The following is a 7,023-nucleotide window of genomic DNA, read 5'->3' as shown; positions in this document are numbered from 1 at the left end:
CGTCTGTGTGTGGTGGCTCTAGAACTTCCACAGTGCTGCTGATGTGTCTCTGGAGGCACAATCTCCTCCCAAATTCTCGAATGAGGTTTACTTCACAATCTTCTGGTTCTCCCTGTTGCTTGTGCAACTTTTTCTGCCCTGATTTTCTTTATTCTCAGCTTTCCATTATAATGCTTGGATACAGCCCCCTGTGAACACCCATTTTCTCAAGCAATGATCTTTTGTGGCTCCCCGTGGACAGCTGGATTTCTTCTGGACAACCGTCAGGCCAATAGACTTTTTCATGATCACGCTGCTACTGAGCCACACTGAAAGACTGTTTGAAGGATCAGGAAGCTTTTACAGGATTTTCTGATTTAATTAAATGATTAGAGTGTGACACCATGCGTCTACAAAGTTGAAATTTTTACACAATAACTGTAGGTCATAATAATCAAAATGATGATGATAAATAAATAAATCAATAGAATATTTTAATTTCACTTTTTGAAATGAATAACTGAAATTAACTTTCCAATGGTAACTTATTGAGAAGCACCTGTAGCATTATTATACCATATTTAATATAACTTGTGTCTGAGTTGTAGAACAGAGTTTTTCCGAATCATCAGATGGATCAGAAGTAGTTGCAAGGTGCCTTATGTAAAAAACACACTCACCATATAGGCTACGTGCTTAGGACCATGTACTCACGTATTATCCCCTTGCTGCCTGATGATATATACCTTTCTGAGGCCTTTGCACTCTCAAAATACCATCATTTTTTTTAAATATACAAGCCCATGATCCTCTGTGCTGGGTTGACCACTCTGTGGAGCCACCTGGATTGAACCTGAACACATTTGTGGGAAGAAGTTCCACCCAGCAATCCACAGAGGCCCCACCCCGCAGAACAAGAGAAGGGCAGCCCTCCTCATTTGCATAATGAAGCAGAAATGCATAAGGTGAAGTAAAAAGAGGAGACGAGGGAATGTAAAAACAAGGAACGCATGTATAAGGAAAAAGAAAAAGAAAATACACATTTCTGCTTTTATTTTTAATTAGGTCAGTTTTGGTCCTCCATAGTTCACTACATAGGGTGGTTTCCATCCTGTCCAAATGTAAAGATAATTGTTATAACCTACATCAGTACTCAACTGTGTCCCTCATTGCATTATGACAAGTAGTGAACATCTGACTGTTCATTAACCAGCAATGATCTGATACATTCCAGTCTGTGCAACAGCAATGGTACAATGAACTGTATGGACAAAAAATAACCAAAGTTTATTCTGCTGATCAGTTAACTTCTTTGTTTCACCACCTACATAGTGACTGTGGAGTTTCACACCATATAGAGAGTGGTGATTTTGGACACAACCAGTGTAATCCCATTTTAAAAGTGCTACTGGTCCTCACAAAACATCTGTCAATTCATTACAGATGTTTAGGGAGCTGCTTATGTTTCTCCAGAGGCAACATAATGCAGTTACTTTGACTTCCGTAGCAGGATCTGTTGAGAGATTTTCAGTGATTAAAGCTGTTTTTTCGGATTAGCACAAATGATTATTTTCCTATGACAATGTGAATTTTACTTGCTTAGCAACAAATGAAAAAGCAGCTGTTTTTATTTATTTATTTTTTGAAGAAAGCAAAAATAACACCATTAAAAACTACGTTTTCTACAAAATATTAATATTTTCCACTCTGAACCTTTACAAGATCAACGTCTGGTGGCATACCAGCGTACCTGTTTCTGTCACTGAGCAATAATCAGCACACAGTGTGAACTATACCTGAGCAAGAGAACAACTGCAGTAGGAAAATACAAGAAAACAGTGGGACAAGGCTGTGCTGCTGTTTAATAGGTTAAAAAAAAGGGACAAAATTTAGTTACAGAGACTGGCGTTAGTGTGCGCTCAAGGTCCAACTCAAAATGTATTGTTTAATTTAGAGCCCTGACGACCAGCTGTGCACCCATCTGGTTAATAGGGAAAACGGTTTCATTTTCTAGCTGGGTGCTTCGTTTTCATGAAACATGCAGAGAGGCCGCCTTAACTCCTTGAAGTATTGTGTTGTAAGTGGGTCATATATCATTCTCACCGCATAGTAAAATGCCCAAAATTCAGACAATTGAGTGGTCATCAGAGGCTATGATGGTAATTGGTGGCCATATCCATGCAGAAGCCGGCTACTGATCATGCCTGCAAATGAGAAGGCAGCCGCTCATCTACTTGTATGTCGTATGCTCTACTACCATGCCGAGGCCGGCAACCGACGACATCTTCTACTGCTTTGGTCACTAGTATGCTCAAGCTAACTGGATCATTTGCTACAAGATCTCTACAATGTTTGAATTACATTTCCTGATAAAATGAAAGGGGACCTATTCTGAAAAACACGTTTTCTCTTGCTTTAACATATATAAAGTGGTCTCCCCTCTGCCTGCCAACTCAGAGAAGGAGGAAAGCAACCAAATTCTGCAGTGTCTGTACAGCCGCCCGGATGAGCCATCCAGTGTGATGTGGATCTACGAGCCGTTCACATTCTGCTCCCGTCGTTACGTAACGAAAATGCGATTTACATCGGTTGGCCTCCGATGCGTGAAAACCACGCCCACAACTAACTCCGCCGGCCGGAGCTTCCGCCATTTTTTCATAGCGGTGTATTGCGTCATTCAGGCAGCCAATCAGCACAGAGCCTCATTATCATAGCCCCGCCCACTCAGAATCCCGCATAGATAATGAGGTTGGAGAATGGGAAGATAAAGACATGGCTCAGAGGCTGAATTTCTAATTTATTTAGCAAAAACAATCAAAAGCTTGTTTTTAAGACATTCAAGGCGTGTTTAAAATAGGTATTAGATGCCATAATAGGTCCCCTTTAATAAAAAATGAATGGCTGGCCATGTGGTATTCATTCAGTTGTCCTCCAACTGGAAGATCACTTAATCAATCCCCAGCTACGTATGTCCCAGCCAGTGTGTCTGGGAAGGATGCTAAGTGCTGCCCTCCACTGGCCCGGCCTCTCATAGTGTTGATCCCAAGCTGAGATAAACGGGGATGCTTGTGTCAGGAAGCTGCTTTAAAAATTGTACAATAAAATCACAGCACATATGAGAATTAGAGGGGCTGTGTGGTGATGTGGTGGTTGAAAAATTGCTGGTTTGAATCCCGGCTGAGGTTTGCTTGAGCATCTTGTATGTTGTCTACTCACCTGTGTGCATCTCCACTCGGTACTCTGGCTTCTACACATGGTCAAAAAACATTCATGTTGGCTTGATTCTTGATTCATTGTCGTTGAGCGTGGCTGTGCAGGTTTTTGTCCCATTTGTCTTGGTGTGGCCAGGTGATGGACTGGTAACCCATCCTGGGTGTACCATGCCTCTTGCCCAGTGACAGCTGGGATTGGGTTTTTTTTGTCAGTGTGCAATTGTTCTTCAGAATCATTATATTTTCCCAATAATTTCCCTCTGTGGGAAATGGCTCTCACTGGAACTAAACAATGACCAAGAAGTGTGTGTGTGCATGTGTGTGTGGTTTTTGTTTATTATACAAATTAAACCAAACAAGTAGAGCCAAAAGCCTGATAGTATCTATTGATTTTAAAATGCCCACTCTTTATCCTTCAACCAGTCACATCTTGTAAATAGAGATTGACTACTGAATAAGGAAAAAAAACAAAGTCAGCCTTTTGAAGAAACCATCTGATTGAAGAATTCCCACTTTGATTGAAGCCCAGAGCCATTCTCTACTTGTCCATCCCACCTTTGACTCTGAACAGGAAGAGGCAGGTAAACAAAATGGATGGGCAGACTTGAGCAGGCAACATGAATGCAGAAGAACATTTCACTTTCTGTCATTCAAAATATCAGGATTGACTTTAACATGAAAGAAAGATGACATTAACCAACATCAACTGGCTCAGTTGAATCCTTTTAACGTTGTTGACATTACTGTTCTTCCCTGATCCAGAGATCCAGTTCTTGCTTCGTTTGAGTCTTTGTGGGTGAGATATCTTTTAAATCTTGGTTCAACCTTTTTGAAGAACACATCTTTGTAAACCACATCCTTTAAAGAACTGATGTGCAGCAGAACTATAAATGCCACATCGGTTTATTGCAACTGTTTATCTGGTATCTGGTTGTCTGGATACCACAATTTATTTTAAAGAAAGTTTAAATGTGGGCAGCGAAAAGTTTTCTGATGCTGTATTTACTTTTCTGTTAAAAGATAAATTAGAGCCAGAACAGACTCTTTCCACCATGTTGCATCAGCATTAAAATCTGAGGTAGCATTTAGCTGTAAACGAATAAGGGAACCCTCCTGAGTTAATCATGCACATGTTTTAACTGTTTTTGTAAAAAAAAAAATGTTGCATTTAGTTTAGAACATACAAAACATGATTTATGTCAGAGATACAGTAGGCATGTAGTTTGCATGTAGCAGTGTAGTGATGTAGTTTTACTGCATCATACTTTTGACTTTTAAATGAGTAGATTTGTGAAGAAGAAACATTTCTCTTGCTCCGCTGCACTGGACTAAACTGGAACACTGATTCTACACAGCAGCGATCTGCTTTATTTTGGCCATAAATATAGTTGTCAGTGGATACCATGTCCCTACCACGTGTGTTTCATCAATCAGACGCTGCAACATCCATCACATGGCTACATTTTATCAATCGGACGCAACCATGCAGTCACATAATTACACACAAACTTCAATGTTGGGTACACAGGTCTGTAGCCATGCAGCGAGCAATTCTTCAGTCAAGCAGAGCTCCCGTTCATTGCTAAATGATCACAGCTTAAATGTTTAAAAATGACATTTGATTCAACATAGACAGCTGATGGAACATCTCACTTGGCATTAAATCAGTCAGACATATACTGTATATGAAAGGAGCCTCCCAAACAGGCTGAGTTGTCCATTGAAAGTCTTGAATTTGGAAAACCATTGATTAGCACAGTTCTTCAGACAAAAAGTAAATCTCTCTCAGAAGAATGAGAGAGAGGTTAACTATGGCTTTATTCCACCATGTTTGGATGGCTTTTTATCAATTTTTTATTCAGTGGAGTGTCAAATAAAATGTGCTTTTCAAAAGTGGGCTATCTCTACACTAATGGTGGGACATTTTACTGTACCACTTAACGGTATGATTCATAAGTCATTGCACATGTCATGGGCAGTAATTAGGCATGAATGTCACAGTATTATGACTAAAGCAGAGCAATACATTATGGCAGACAGTTTAATTCACAGATATTATGTTTAGTGCTGTAGTATTTCTTTTCCAGAGGAGAAAAGAAAAATGGGGATAAAAAATGCTGTTTTTCCATATGAAGTAAGTGTGCCTGAGAAACTTAAATGAATAATTTCTAAACACATCAAACATCCTGATGCACTTCCGATCAGCTAGTATAGTGTAATCAGGAGTGTTGAAGGTGATTGACTGATTGGTTATTAAGGGTCACACAGTACACAATCTTACAAGGATGTGGTCACCCAACAGGTTTCCAAACCCAGTTTTGCCAACAAAATACATGCAGGAAATCAGATCTACAGTATCTGCATGCAAAACACAAGCTGATGTCAGTCAGTCAGTCATCTTCTCCCGCTTATCCGTTACCGGGTCGCGGGGGAGCAGCCTCAGCAGGGATGCCCAGACTTCCCTCACCCCAGACACCTCCTCCAGCTCTTCCGGGGGGAGTCCGAGGCGTTCCCAGGCCAGCCGAGAGACATAGTCTCTCCAGCGTGTCCTGGGTCTTCCCCGGGGTCTCCTCCCGGTGGGACATGCCTGGAACACCTCCCTAGGGAGGCGTCCAGGAGGCATCCGGTACAGATGCCCAAGCCACCTCAGCTGACTCCTCTCAATGTGGAGGAGTAGCGGCTCGACTCCGAGCTCCTCCCGGGTGACCGAACTCCTCACCCTATCTCTAAGGGAGCGTCCAGCCACCCTGCGGAGGAAACTCATCTCGGCCGCTTGTATCCGCGATCTTGTCCTTTCGGTCACTACCCAAAGTTCATGACCATAGGTGAGGGTAGGGGCGTAGATTGACCGGTAAATCGAGAGCTTCGCCTTTCGACTCAGCTCCCTCTTCACCACGACGGTCCAGTACATCGACCGCATTACTGCGGACGCTGCACCGATCCGCCTGTCAATCTCACGCTCCATTGTTCCCTCACTCGTGAACAAGATCCCGAGATACTTGAACTCCTCCACCTGAGGCAGGACTTCTCCACCCACCCGGAGAAGGCATGCCACCCTTTTCCGGTCGAGAACCATGGCCTCGGTCTTGGAGGTGCTGATTCTCATCCCTGCCGCGTCGCACTCGGCCGCAAACCGCCCCAGCACATGCTGGAGGTCCCGGTCTGATGAAGCCAACAGGACAACATCATCTGCAAAAAGCAGAGATGAAATCCTGAGGTTCCCAAACCGGATCCCCTCCGGCCCCTGGCTGCGCCTAGAAATCCTGTCCATAAAAATTATGAACAGGACCGGTGACAAAGGGCAGCCCTGCCGGAGTCCAACATGCACCGGGAACAAGTCTGACTTACTGCCGGCAATGCGAACCAGACTCCTGCTTCGATCATACAGAGACCGGACAGCCCTTAGTAGAGGGCCCCGGACTCCATACTCACTCAGCACCCCCCACAGAATGGCACGAGGGACACGGTCAAATGCCTTCTCCAGATCCACAAAGCACATGTAGACTGGTTGGGCAAATTCCCATGAACCCCTCGAGCACCCTGCGGAGGGTATAGAGCTGGTCCAGTGTTCCACGACCGGGACGAAAACCGCATTGTTCCTCCTGAATCCGAGGTTCGACTATCGGCCGTAATCTCCTCTCCAGTACCCTGGCGTAGACTTTCCCCGGGAGGCTGAGAAGTGTGATCCCCCTGTAGTTGGAACACACTCTCCGGTCCCCCTTTTTAAACAGAGGGACCACCACCCCGGTTTGCCACCCCAGCGGTACTGTCCCCTTCCTCCATGCAATGTCGCAGAGGCGTGTCAACCAAGACAGCCCTACGACATCCAGAG

Source organism: Cololabis saira, chromosome 4, assembly GCF_033807715.1.
Source record: "Cololabis saira isolate AMF1-May2022 chromosome 4, fColSai1.1, whole genome shotgun sequence".
Taxonomy (NCBI): domain Eukaryota; kingdom Metazoa; phylum Chordata; class Actinopteri; order Beloniformes; family Belonidae; genus Cololabis; species Cololabis saira.
This window is presented reverse-complemented; position numbering follows the sequence as displayed.